The sequence below is a fragment of the Lithobates pipiens genome, unplaced genomic scaffold (genome assembly GCF_037356315.1).
Source record: "Lithobates pipiens isolate NorthernLeopardFrog02 unplaced genomic scaffold, aLitPip1_a1.2 Scaffold_19, whole genome shotgun sequence".
Lineage (NCBI taxonomy): Eukaryota > Metazoa > Chordata > Amphibia > Anura > Ranidae > Lithobates > Lithobates pipiens.
In genome coordinates this window covers 26,797,146-26,810,808 of record NW_027507764.1, presented here as the reverse complement: position 1 = coordinate 26,810,808, position 13,663 = coordinate 26,797,146, and the positions used below count along the sequence as shown (strand labels likewise).

General features: G+C 46.1%; 1 protein-coding gene across 8 annotated transcripts in view; it reads left to right on the top strand.

Moving 5' to 3' along the window:
- The window catches only part of LOC143995852 (NACHT, LRR and PYD domains-containing protein 10-like), a 176,077-nt gene that overhangs the window by 38,380 nt on the left and 124,034 nt on the right, over positions 1 to 13,663 (top strand). The window lies entirely within an intron of this gene.

Genomic DNA, 13,663 nt, shown 5'->3' with positions numbered 1-13,663 from the left:
CCCACCAAACTTCATAAAAGTTCATAAATTCTCAATTGGTCTGGTGTTGTGAAACTTCTGTCCAAGATCACCGCTGGGCAACCACCACTGCCAGAACTAGCCTCTTATCAAATGTATCAACCTCCAGATTATAAGAGGTGTCACTCCACTTAGGATACAATGGAATAGAGAAAGAGACGGCGCCCTCTAAGTGCAGCAGTAAAGTTGCCCAAATTTATTAAAAATGGTTAAAAAACACTCACATTAAATTAGTGGTGTACAGGCACATCAGGGATGTAATGTTTCATCCGTATGTCCATGGGCGACTCGCAGGGCTGTAAGGCAAGGTTTCAGGCATCTGACTTTTTGACCGATGGTTGGTGTTTTGGTCTATTCCATGTATTTCCTCGGAATGGTCAGAGCAATCGGGGTAGTGCTGGTAGCTGTGGTGCCTTTGGTCCGATGTTCAAGGAGTCGGTGTCCTCAGGAGACGGGCTGGACAAAGCGGCGCTTCGGAGCATGCATGCTCCTTCATCAGGCTTTAGGTAATGTGTGTGTGATGGAGGCCAATTTAAAGGATAAGTGGGAGGGGCAGAAGAGGCGGGTGGTGACAGAGCTGCATTATATTGGGTAAATGGGACCATACAGTAAATTAGTGTGGTAACCCTGTGGATTATAAAACAGCAGAGCGTGCAGGGGGGTGTGTCAGACACGCCGAGATGCGGCGTGTCTATGGCAGTGGCGCGCCGAGTGAAGGGGGTTGTCATGGGGACGCGTTATGCGCACTGGCCGGCGGGGATTCCCTGTGCGGCGTGTGCGTCATTAGGTGACGTGGGAGAAAGGGGAGAGGGTTGTCATGGAAGCAGAGCATGCGCAGTAGCGGGAGAACGAGTGAGACCGACGGAGCGGGGACAGGGAAAGGTCCGTCCGTGCGGGACATGCGCAGTGGCGGCAGAAGAGGCAGAAGCTATGACAGGGAAGAGAAGAAATTGAGAAAATTGAAAGGAAAAAGAGAAAACAAGAAAGTAGATGGACAAGGACTTATCAATATTTGTAATCGGAGTCTTCAAGTGGGAAATGCAATATTACTTAAGAAACAAGGCCTGAGGTGTGCCATGGCCTGGATGGTCAGTATGCCTGAAAAGAGGGCATACCCTGAATGTAAGAATAAGAAAAATACTATGAGTATGAGTGAATAACCTGGGGGAAACGGGTGGGTGGGCACCTAGAAAACCCCAACCCTGGCCCTGACAAAGGAGGAGGGTTATATAGTCTCCGACTCCTCCCACAAATACAGGCTGGCCTACAGCCAGCCTTCCAACTTGTAATCGGAGTCTTCAAGTGGGAAATGCAATATTACTTAAGAAACAAGGCCTGAGGTGTGCCATGGCCTGGATGGTCAGTATGCCTGAAAAGAGGGCAAAAAGACACAAGTTTAGGTGGGAGAGGGAAGGTAGAGATCCCATCCCTAAAATGACGTATGCCCAAACGCCAACCGTAAGTAACCGGTAAGTATCCGCTGTGAGAGTAGAACCCACCGACTCCAGACCTGGAGATGAGAAGGAACCTCCTTAGAGCCTGCAAGCTACGCAAACCCAATTGAACGTCCCGTGAAGGATAGGATGAGCCTGATGCCCAAGGTGACCCGGACATGAGAATGAACTGCTATGAATGAGAGGATACGTGGGGAAAAGAGAGCAAGGGCTGACCCGAAGAACCCCTACAACAGACACCAGAAGAAGCACCGTGAAAACACCCCTTCCCATACCTGGTAAGAGGATGTGAGAGGGTGAGTGGCAAAAATACCAGTGATAGGAGAGGAAACCTGGCTGCCTGATGGATGTGATGGAGTAGATGCCATGGCAAGCATCATCAACATGGCGACACCAAGACAAACTGGTCCCACCGGATACGAGCAGGTCATGCTACTGCCCGAGACCTCCCAACCGAGACCGAATCCTGAACCGAGGAAGGAGAAACAGACTCCAACCCAGGGGAATAAGTCCCATAGCATGAACCAGCCATGCCCAAAGTGACTAAAGCACCCCCCTCCCCACCTGGAACAAACCGGGGAGGAGCAAAGATGACTGGACCGACGTCCCTGAGCAGTACTCCAGGCAACCTCCTAGACAAGAGATCGGAGCTGAGAGTGGAATCCAGAATGGTGACGACGTCGCCCAACCTACCACCTAAGGACCGTGGCTTGGACACACCCTGAGAGTATGAATCCCAGGGCGGTAACCAGGGCCTCTATGCAACAGGATGTCCACTAAAAAAAATTGTTGTCTGCTTCCAACCTGAGGGTGCGCCCAGTGGCGAAAAGACATCTGTACGTGAGTGCAGGCATGGTTGATATTGGTATGGATGCCAAGACGGCCCAACCTGAAAACGCAACTAGAAGGAAAGACAGACAACCAGACATGAGAACAACAACAACGCCCCTCTGCCTACCTAAGAATGAGAACATGGCAGAAAAGTCAAGACCACAGCGCATGAATGAACCTAATGATGAACCCCCCCCCCGTGTGTGAGTTGAGAAATAGTGAGTTAACCCGAGTAACCTGCAGCGCAGAGACAGGTAATTAACAGAAACTCAGGCCTTGGTGGGTAGACGTACAGGTGTGGTGAATGAACATGCATCGTATGACGTATGGTATACAGGCGAGAAGATTGTGGTCAACAATCATTAATAACGAAACCTCAGCCCGTATGGATCTGTAGACGTGACAGATCCCGATGTGCGAGCCCTAGCTAACTGACCCCGGTACAAACATGAACACAGATACGATAAGACATGACAATGAATGCAGACAAACCTAACCAGAATATGTCATAAGTGAACGCCCTTCTGCGAACTCTGAAGCCAAACACAGAGGTTGAAACACCATGACAGAACCACTGAACAGAAACACTATGACAGAAATACTGACAGAAAAATGTCACGACAATGCCATGACAGAAATGCTAAAAGTTAACCTAGGTAGAACGATGACTGAAATCCCGGGGCAGAACGCTATGACAGACATGCTGGCAGGACGCTATGACAGAACTCCAGGGGCAGAACACTGACAGATAACCTGGGGCGGAACGCTATGACAGACATGCCGGGCAGAATGATATGACAGGAACCCAGGGGCAAACCACTATGACCGCCATGCTGGACAGAGCGCTATGACGGAAATACTGGACCGAACGCTATGACGGAAATACTGGACCGAACGCTATGACGGAAATACTGGACTAAATGCTGTGACCGAACCTGCACAGAACGCTATGACAGGAAAGCTAGAAAGAATGCTATGACCGAGAATGCTGGACTAATCGCTGTGACAGAATTGCTGGGCCGAACATTATGACAGAAAATGCTGGGCCGAACGTATGACAGAAAATGCTGGGCCGAACGTATGACAGAAAATGCTGGGCCGAACGTATGACAGAAAATGCTGGGCCGAACGTATGACAGAAAATGCTGGGCCGAACGTATGACAGAAAATGCTGGGCCGAACGTATGACAGAAAATGCTGGGCCGAACGTATGACAGAAAATGCTGGGCCGAACGTATGACAGAAAATGCTGGGCCGAACGTATGACAGAAAATGCTGGGCCGAACGTATGACAGAAAATGCTGAGCCGAACGTAATGACAGAAAATGCTGAACAGAACGCTGGACTAATGCTATAACCAAAACCTGGACAGAACGCTATGACAGGAAAGCTAGATCGAATGCTATGACAGAAATGCTGGGCCGAACGCTGTGACAGAAATGCTGGACCGAACGCTGTGACAGAAATGCTGGACCGAACGCTGTGACAGAAATGCTGGACCGAACGCTGTGACAGAAATGCTGGACCGAACGCTGTGGCGGAAATGTTGGACCGAACGCTGTGACAGAAATGCTGGACCGAACGCTGTGACAGAAATGCTGGACCGAACGCTGTGACAGAAATGCTGGGCAGAACGCTATGACAGAAAATGCTGAACAGAACGCTGTGACAGAAAAACTGGACTGAATGCTGACCGAAACCTGGACAGAACGCTGTGACAGGAAAGCTAGATGGAACGCTTATGACAGAAATGCTGGGCCGAACGCTATGACAGAAAATGCTGAACAGAACGCTGTGACAAAAAACTGGACTGAATGCTATGACCGAAACCTGGACAGAACGCTGTGACAGAAATGCTGGACAGAACGCTATGACAGGAAAGCTAGATAGAACGCTATGACAGGAATGCTGGGCCGAACGTTGTGACAGAAAATGCTGGGCCGAATGTTATGACAGAAAATGCTGGGCAGAACGCTGTGACAGAAAATGCTGGGCAGAACGCTGTGACAGAAAATGCTGGGCAGAACGCTGTGACAGAAAAATGCTGGGCAGAACGCTGTGACAGAAAAATGCTGGGCAGAACGCTGTGACAGAAAAATGCTGGGCAGAACGCTGTGACAGAAAATGCTGGGCAGAACGCTGTGACAGAAAATGCTGGGCAGAACGCTGTGACAGAAAATGCTGGGCAGAACGCTGTGACAGAAAATGCTGGGCAGAACGCTGTGACAGAAAATGCTGGGCAGAAAATGTAGGGCAGAACGCTGTGACAGAAATGCTGGACAGAACGTTGTGACAGAAATGCTGGATAGCCCGTTGTGACAGAAAATCGCAGGCAGGACACTGTGACAGAAAATCGCAGGCAGAACGCTGTGACAGAAAATCGCAGGCAGAACGCTGTGACAGAAAATCGCAGGCAGAACGCTGTGACAGAAAATCGCAGACAGAACGCTGTGACAGAAAATCGCAGACAGAACGCTGTGACAGAAAATCGCAGGCAGAACACTGTGACAGAAAAACGCTGGCAGAACGCTATGACAGAAAACGCTGGCAGAACGCTATGACAGAAAACGCTGGCAGAACGCTATGACAGAAAACGCTGGCAGAACGCTATGACAGAAAACGCTGGAAAAAACGCTATGACAGAAAACGCTGGCAAAACACTATAACAGAACGCTATGACAGAAAATTGCTGATGGAAGCTACCACAGACACCCGGGCTGACCCCAATATAACACCGACCAAAGAAACCACCAACAAGTAAAGCAGCAACCTGAGTGGACTGAGATCCTCCATCACTGCAGCAGAGAACAGCGGAGGAAGCAGAGCCAGGGCAGCTTAAGACTGAAGTGACATGCTGGCTGGAATGAATGGACGGGGGGCTCGGCTGCCCGAACGTGTCCGGAACTGACCCGTGCACCAAATGCCTAGCAGCACCATGTGGGAAACCGCCTGCCCAACCCCCACCTCCCACCATTACAGCGTGACATGTGTGAACAGCGTGACCACCGGGAAGAGCAGGCAGGCGGCGGCGGCGCCCCCCCCCCCCCCCGAGGCCAGAAAGAACCTAGAGAAACGGGCGCCGGTCCCCTCAATGGTGCTCTGAAAGTGAGGATGGATGGCACCCCGCGTGAGCATGGAAGGGAACTACTGCCTCTGGCAAGTCAATGCAGGGAGAGAGGAGCAGGCGGCCGCCCATCCCCCCCCCCTCCCCGTGGAGCTCGCAGTACATGTACATGGGGAGGAGAGGAACAGGCTGATGGCCAAACATACACTCCCCCCCCCCCCCCAGGCAGTGGGCGAAGTGTGTGCCAATACATACAGTGTCAATGTACTAGTGAGTGGCCCCATAAAGGTAAAAGTTGCTACCTGCGTGCCCCCCACATCAGCAGCAGCACAAGGAGGGGAGAAAATGGGGCTGCACCTGGCGTGAAATAACCCCCCCCCCAAGCGGACGTATTACCGCAATTGGGCTGACCACCACCCCGCGCTGACTCAGGCCAGCACCTGAGCGGGACGGGTGGCATCCGATATGGGCCCCCGTTGATGCCACCCGCCCGCACCTACCGGAACTGCAATCACTGGGAGAGGAACCAATGATAACTCCAGCAGGCAACCATGCTGCTGCTCAGCTAACCGGAAGTGACGACCTAGAAAACCCCAACCCTGGCCCTGACAGAGGAGGAGGGTTATATAGTCTCTGACTCCTCCCACAAATACAGGCTGGCCTACAGCCAGCCTTCCAACGTGTTTAGTCAAGTGGGGGATAGAGTGAAAAAAATAATAAGTAAATAAAAGATAAATAATGAACGGTAATAAAAATAATAATGAAGATGGAAAAATAATAAAACATAATAAATAATAAATAATAAAAAATGAAGAAATAAATAATAGATAAAAAATAATAATAATAGAAAAGAATTTAAAAAATTTAAAAATATAGTAAGATAATGATAAAAAAAAATAATAAAAAATAATAAAAAAAAAAATAATAATAAAAAGTAAAAAAAAAATAAAAAGTAAAAAAATAATAAATGGTAAATAATAAATAAATAATAAAAAATAATAAAAAATTATAATTAATAAATAATAAATAAAATAAAAAAAGTGATAAAATAATAAGTAATAAGAGAGAGAGAGGGGGGAAAGTAGGGGAATGAAGTATTGGGATGAGAGTGCGCATGTGACACCATAGGTATGTGAGAGGGGATATCTATACAATGGGCATTAAAAGGATACTGCTCAAAGAAAGAACACCTTATAACAACGCCTTATAAAAATACACTGGACCTCGTAAAAATACAAACGTAAGACTCCATATTAGTATAAACATATGCATACCGGGATAGTGAATTGTAAATAAAAATATATGAAATATATATTCATATAAAAAGTATAAAGAGAATTTAAAAAAAGAAAAATATATATATATAAACATATATATAAAAAAATATATAAAAAGGATGCATATAAAAACAAAGGATGCATATAAAAACAAAAGGAAGGCAATGAATATAGATAATTAATTAAGTACATGCTTTTCATAGGAGGATGTTGATTTTGATTCCTTTGTTAAGCCCCCCAGGGGTTAAGGTGTCTAATTTATAAATCCAGTAATTTTCTCTTTTGCATAAGCGTTTATATCGTTCAGCGGTTGGAAATGATGAGGGAATAGATTCTATTACCCAAACACGTAGACCCATGGTGGATTGCTCATGATATTCTTTGAAGTGTCTGGGGACACTATGTTTGTCTTTCCCTTTCTCAATTAAGTTGCGATGCTCACCGAATCTTTTCCGAAGTGCACGTATAGTGCGGCCTACATATAGTAGGCCGCAGGGAAAGGTGAGGCAATATATTACGTACTCAGAACCACAATTGAAGAATTTGGGGATGGGGTATTGTTTCCCCTTGTGAACAAAATTTTTTTGTTTATGGTTGACGTGGGCACAGGTAAGGCATAAGGGTTTTTTACATTGGTACATCCCTTTAATATCGAAGAAGGTCGTAAGAGTATTAGCTGGGGGACCGGAATTTCTTATTTTACTGGGTGCTATTTGTGATTTGATTTTTTTGGCCCGTCTGTAGGTAATAATTGGTTTATCGCTTAAACTGTGTTTGAGATGGGGGTCTTCCTGTAGGATGGACCAATGTCTTTTGATGATTTTTTCCATGGTCTTGAATCTGTTATGGAATTTCGTGACGAATCTTGTCGACTGGACGGTGCTGGTGTTCGGAGTATTAGCAGAGGGTAATATATGAGGACTTGTCTCGGGGGTAAAACTGTCTAGATAATATGAATGCATGCATCATTGACTGTCTGGTCAGGGTAACCTTTATCTTTAATTTTTTTTATCAGAGTTTGGCTATGAGAAATGTAATCTTGTTTTAATGTGCAGTTGTGTTTAAGGCGACAAAATTGACTTTTAGGGATATTTTTTAGCCATCTTGGGTGGTGGCAACTGTCAAAATGTAAGTAGGGGTTTCCGGAAGTGGGTTTCGTATAGTTTTGGGCACAAATTGTGTTGCTTTTATGGAACAGCTCTAGATCTAAGAATGCCAAGGTGTCACTATCTGTGACGGAGGTAAAAGATAGGCCCATGTCATTGTTGTTACAGTGGTGGAAAAAGGGTAGGATGAGGCCTTCGGGGCCGTCCCAAATGATGACTATGTCGTCTATATACCGACCGTAAAAAATTATGTTGGCGGCAAAGGGATTGTTAGTATATATGTGTAATGATTCCCAAAAACCCATTGTAAGGTTGGCATAGCTGGGAGCAAAATTTGCCCCCATAGCTGTGCCTTTCGTTTGGATGTAGTAGTTCCCATCTGATTCGAAGTAGTTGTGGGTTAAACAAAATTCTAGAATTTCCATTAGGAATGAATTTTGGCGGGGATTCAGTTGTGGTTCCTTACTAAGGAAATGTTGTACAGCTTGTAGCCCAGTTTCGTGGGGGATAGATGTGTATAGGGATACAACGTCAAGAGAGAGCCAATGATAAGTTTGTTCCCAGAAGTAGGGTTGTGAGGTCTTTAATAGGTGAGTACTGTCCTTGATGTATGAAGGTAGATTTTGGACTATGTTTTGCAAAAAATGATCGAGATAAATAGAGAAATAACTGGTGACACTTTCCATAGATGCTACTATAGGTCTACCGGGGGGATATACTGGGTCTTTATGGATTTTAGGTAAATGGTAAAAGTATGGTCTTTGATAAGTCATGTTTAAGGAAGGAAGCTTCGGCAGTAATGACAACCCCATCGTTGGTTGCTCGATCAATGATCAGATGGGCTTCTATCATAAATTCTGGTGAGGGGTCTCTGTCAAGTTTCTTGTAGGTGGAGGTGTCGGAGAGGAGTCTGGTTGTTTCTTGTATGTAGTCCGTATGGTTTAGAACTACAATGCTACCTCCTTTATCGGCTGGTCTAATTACGATGGATTTGTTATCAGTAAGGGATTTAAGAGAGGTGCGTTCAGCAGGGGTTAGATTAGATGAGGCGCGAGTTTGCGATTTGGAGGATTGGCACATTTTCAGCATGTTTGAGTAGATGACTTGGTAGAAAGTTTGAACGTATGGCCCTTTGGAAAAAGTGGGGTAAAAGATGGACGTGGGTTTGAAGTTGGTGTGTTGTATGGGAGGGGAGGTGGGTAGGTACTGAGTTAGGAGGTCTGCAAGATCATCGTCCTGGTGTGTTGGGTAATCATCATTATATAGTTCTTCCAATTGTTCGAGTGCTCGTAGTTCAGATAATCGGAAAGAAGCAGAGGTGTCAGCATTGGTACTAGGATATTTTTGGGGGTTGTCCAAATCGACGGCTATTCCATCTCTTATGTGTTTCTTGTTGTTTTGGATATTAAAGTGGCGTTTTATGGTGATGTTCCTAACAAATCTGTTAAGATTGAGAAATAGGGTAAACGGGTTAGGTAAAGCGTGCTAATAAGGATAAATCAGAAGCTGACAAGTTGTGATCCGAGAGATTAAATATTCTCACAGTCTTCGCAACTTGTCGCGCCTCTTTGTGTCTATGTCTCCCCCCTTTTCTCCCTCGTCTGAGTTTTCTTTTTGGGCAGTAGAGGGGGGTTTTGGCTAAAAAAGGCAAATGGGGCTTGGGGGTGGAGGGGTTCTGAGCGTTAGGGGAAACGCTTAAGGGTGTAGTGGTTTCTATAGGTAAATTGAGAGGTAGAGTAAAGTCGGTGGACTCCGTTGGGGGTAAAGCGGTACTCTGGGTGATATGATTATTGTGGTTCTTGGAGATGTTTGCGTTTGTAGATGGTATGATGTTGAGATGGCTGATACCAAAGTCAAATATAGGAGAGGGGAGATCAGGGGCAGATTCCTTGGCGTTGGGATCCTTATTTTGATGGGTGGTGGTGGGAGGTACTGTGGGAGGTTTGTTGTGGTGTTTCTTTTTAGCATGTTTTTTGGTGCACAGGGGTCTTGGTTTTATAGTGGCCAGAGTGTACTCTTGGGATGAGGGGTGTTTTGTGGCCTTCAGATCAGATGATGATCCGAAAGGGTATTGCTGGACCTGGAAAGGTCTTCTGTTTGAGGGGGGTTGTGAAGAGGGTGCTAGTTGAGAACCGGGTCGGGAGGGAGGGGCGATGGTTGGTCTGGGGACACACTCCATGAGTGGAATAGGACGGTCTGAGTTGTAATATGGTGGAATGTGGTGATAAGGGTGACGAGATCTGTTGTCACGGGGTCCTATAGGTGGCTTATTAAATACCGATTTCTTCCAGCAAAAGATTTTGTTGGAGTTATAGTCATCAAAGTCTCTACAAATTTTTTGCAGTTTATTTCTGATTAGGAGATCTTCCTGATACTTGGTATGTAGTTTTAATTTTTTATACCATGAGGTAGGTAGCGAGGGGACATATGATTTTATTTCCCTGATCAGCTCGATGAGTTTGGAGACAAGGCTGTGAAATGATATGTCCCTTTGTTTGATAATTATTTCCATCCATTTTTGGGTGCAGAATTCTGAAATGGCGGACCATTCGGATATCAGTTCTGCACCCAAAAAGGAACAAGTTTTTAGGTTTCTCAAACCTCTAGGGGAAATTTTATAGGTGAGGTATAGTTCTAAAAAGAACTTATCCCACCACTGTTGATTTACATTATTAATGCAATCCTCGATTTTACGAAATTTAGCGCATGTTAATCTATAGGTAGAACGAGAGACAGAGGTAGTTGGGTGAAAGAAATTGTTAGGAAAGTAGGTGTATAGATCATCTAGCACAGTATACTTTACTGATTCAATTCTCAGTATGATTTCCATGGTAATGAAAAAAAAAAAGAAGAAGATAAGTATGTTAGGGACTATGTATATAGTATATGTTAAGCAAATACAAACATCTGTAGTAAGATACACGTATAAATATATATAAAAGGAAGCACGTAAGTTGGGAAAGAGACTCCACTTAGGATCACAGCAGCAGTCCAGCTTGCACTCCTCAGCTCTCTCCTGGACCTCAGGAATCCAGAAGGTCTTCCCCATGCCAGGCTCAGTCACTCAGACAACAAACCACGAATCCATGAGCCAATATTGCCATACAAATTGTGAATACCTATACAGTTAATAAAACAATGACCGGTTGTCTACATGCATTTAAAAATAGTCTTGCTGCTCATGCCACAGCATGCTCAATGATGTCATGCATTGACTCTGCCCAATGCATTTCTTGGCAAAATACATCTTTAAGGACAAGGAGCCATGCATGACATCTGATATACAGTATAAAGCAGAGGTCCACAGTAGCTACAGGGATGTGAGAGCTAAAAAAACAAAAAAGTATGGCACGCATAAAAACACTTAACAGAACTGTTGTCAGAGTATTGATATAATGTGCTGGAAGCTTCTAGGATTCAGAGGATACTTTAGTTTCATTGAGGAATTGAGGACCAGAGTCTTGAATGAATGAAATACTTGTATAGCGCACAATGCGAACTGAATCGTCTCTAGGCGCAGAGTCTTGCAGAAGGAGATTTTGATGAAATGGGACAAATCTACGTTATCCCTGGATTGGCAGATTCAGGTAAGCCAATCAGTCAAGGATTCCCTGCAATGGTGGCTGAGATCCCCTGCACTTCGGTCCGGGAAGTCATTCCTACCTCCGTTGTGATCACTGTCCAATTCAGATGCCAGCTTGACCTGCTGGGGTGGAGTACCAGGAGTACAGTCAACCCAGGACCTCTGGTCAGAGGAGGAATTCAAGTTGCCAATCAATGTGCTCCAGCTATGAGCGATCAGACTATGTCTCTCCACATGGTCAATAAGACTTTGAGGGCGTCCGATCAGGATCCAATCAGACAATGCCACAGCGGTGGCATATGTCAATCATCAAGGAGGAACAAGAAGCTCGGCCGCCGCATGGGAGGTCGCTCACATCCTTCAGTAGGCAGAGCGTCATGTACCAGCCATTTACATCCCGGGAGTGGAGAACTGGCAGGCAGACTACCTAAGTTGCCAGATGCTGGACCCAGGAGAATGTGAGCTGCATCTGGAGGTGTTCAGGCTGCCGTACCTACGTTGGGGCACACCAGATGTGGATCTTCTGGCCTCCCGTCTCAATCAGAAGGTGCTAAGATTCATGTCCAGGACAAGAGATCCTTGGGCAGACGTGTGAGACGCGCTGGTGGCTCCGTGGGGTCAGTACCAACTGATCTATGCTTTTCCTCCGCTAAAGCTGCTACCACGTCTGATTCGCAGAGTGGAGAATGAGGGGATTCCAGTAATTCTGATTGCCCCAGATTGGCCTCAGCATCCCTGGTACACAGACCTAGTGAGCCTGGTGGCGGACGCCCCCTGGCGACTGCCGTTACAAGAGGACCTTCTGTCTCAAGGTCCGATTCTCCATCCTGCTTTACCATCTCTGGTTTTAACGGCATGGCTATTGAGAGCCAGGTGCTATCAGACTCAGTGATTCCAACTATATTGAGAGCTCGGAAATCTTCTTGGAAGATGTATCATCGTAGCTGGAAGGCCTACATCTCCATGTGTGAGGAGAAAGGATGGCATCCGTGCTCCTATTCTATATCCAGGATCCTGCTGTTTGTACAGCGAGGGGTAGACCAGTAATTGGCTTTAAGCACCATTAAAGGACAAATATCAGCTTTGGCTGTCTTTTTTCAGTGACCCCTGGCGTCTCACTCCTTGCTGATCACTTTTGTTCAGGGGGCCCGACATGTAGTTCCTCCGGTGCGTTCACCGCTACCCCCGTGGGATCTGAACCTGGTGTTATCGGCGCTTCAGAAACCGCCATTTGAGAATTTTAGAGAGATTCCTCTGTTGATTCTTTCCCAGAAAGTGGTCTTCCTAGTGGCCATTACATCGGCCAGGAGGGTTTCGGAACTTGCGGCATCTGTCTGGTTATCCACAAGGATAAAGTGGTGTTACGTCCACAACCTTCTTTTTTGCCGAAGGTGGTTTTGGCCTTCCACATCAATGAAGACATTGTGTTACCATCTCTGTGTGCTAAACTGACACATCCTACGGAGGTGGCCCTTCATTCCCTGGACATGGTCTGGGCCCTAAGGGTGTATTTGTCTGCTACGGCTCCCTTTCGGAAGTCAGACTCCTTGTTTGTTTCGATGGCTGGTCCGAAAAAAGGCATGGCGGTCTCGTCGGCCACCATTTTCAGGTGGATCAGACAGTTTGTAGTACAGGCCTACGCCTTGAAGGGGCAGGTGCCCCCCTTTACGGTTACGGCCCACTCCACCAGGGCAATTGGAACATCTTGGGCCTTCCGACATCAAGCGTCTGTGGCTCAAGTGTGTAAAGAAGCGACTTGGTTATCTGTTCACTCCTTTACAAAATTCTACAAGGTAGATGTCGTTGCATCGGCTGATGCCTGTTTTGGCTGCAAAGTTTTGCAGGTGGTCATGTAATTTGCAATTGCAATTCATTTGTTTTGTTTTTTTTACAAGAAACACAGTTACCTTTTAAATGCACGGCTGCATTGTTATCGCATGTTCCGAGGCGGTTAGATAAGGTGGTGACTCCCAGATTAAGGAGCACTCTGTTTTTGTGGGAAAATTGTTTAATGTGTTTCCCACATTCTGTTTTTGTGGGTGAAGTTTTTATGCTGTTTCCCACCCTTCGTTTTGGCACTGCTTGGGGACTTCCCAATGGTTTAAGTAAAGGAGCTGTGTCAGTCAGTAAACGTAAGAGAAAATAGGATTTCTCTTATATTCACCGATCAACGCAGCTCCTCTCTGTAACTAAATTGGTTTGTTAGCCTGCCATTAGGAGAACTAGGCAAAAATTGTAACACAATACACAGAACTTTAGTCCCACCCTAGGGGGCGGACCCTGTGCTAACAACCCTCCCTGCTCCCAGGCAGAACTCTGTTTTATTTTGC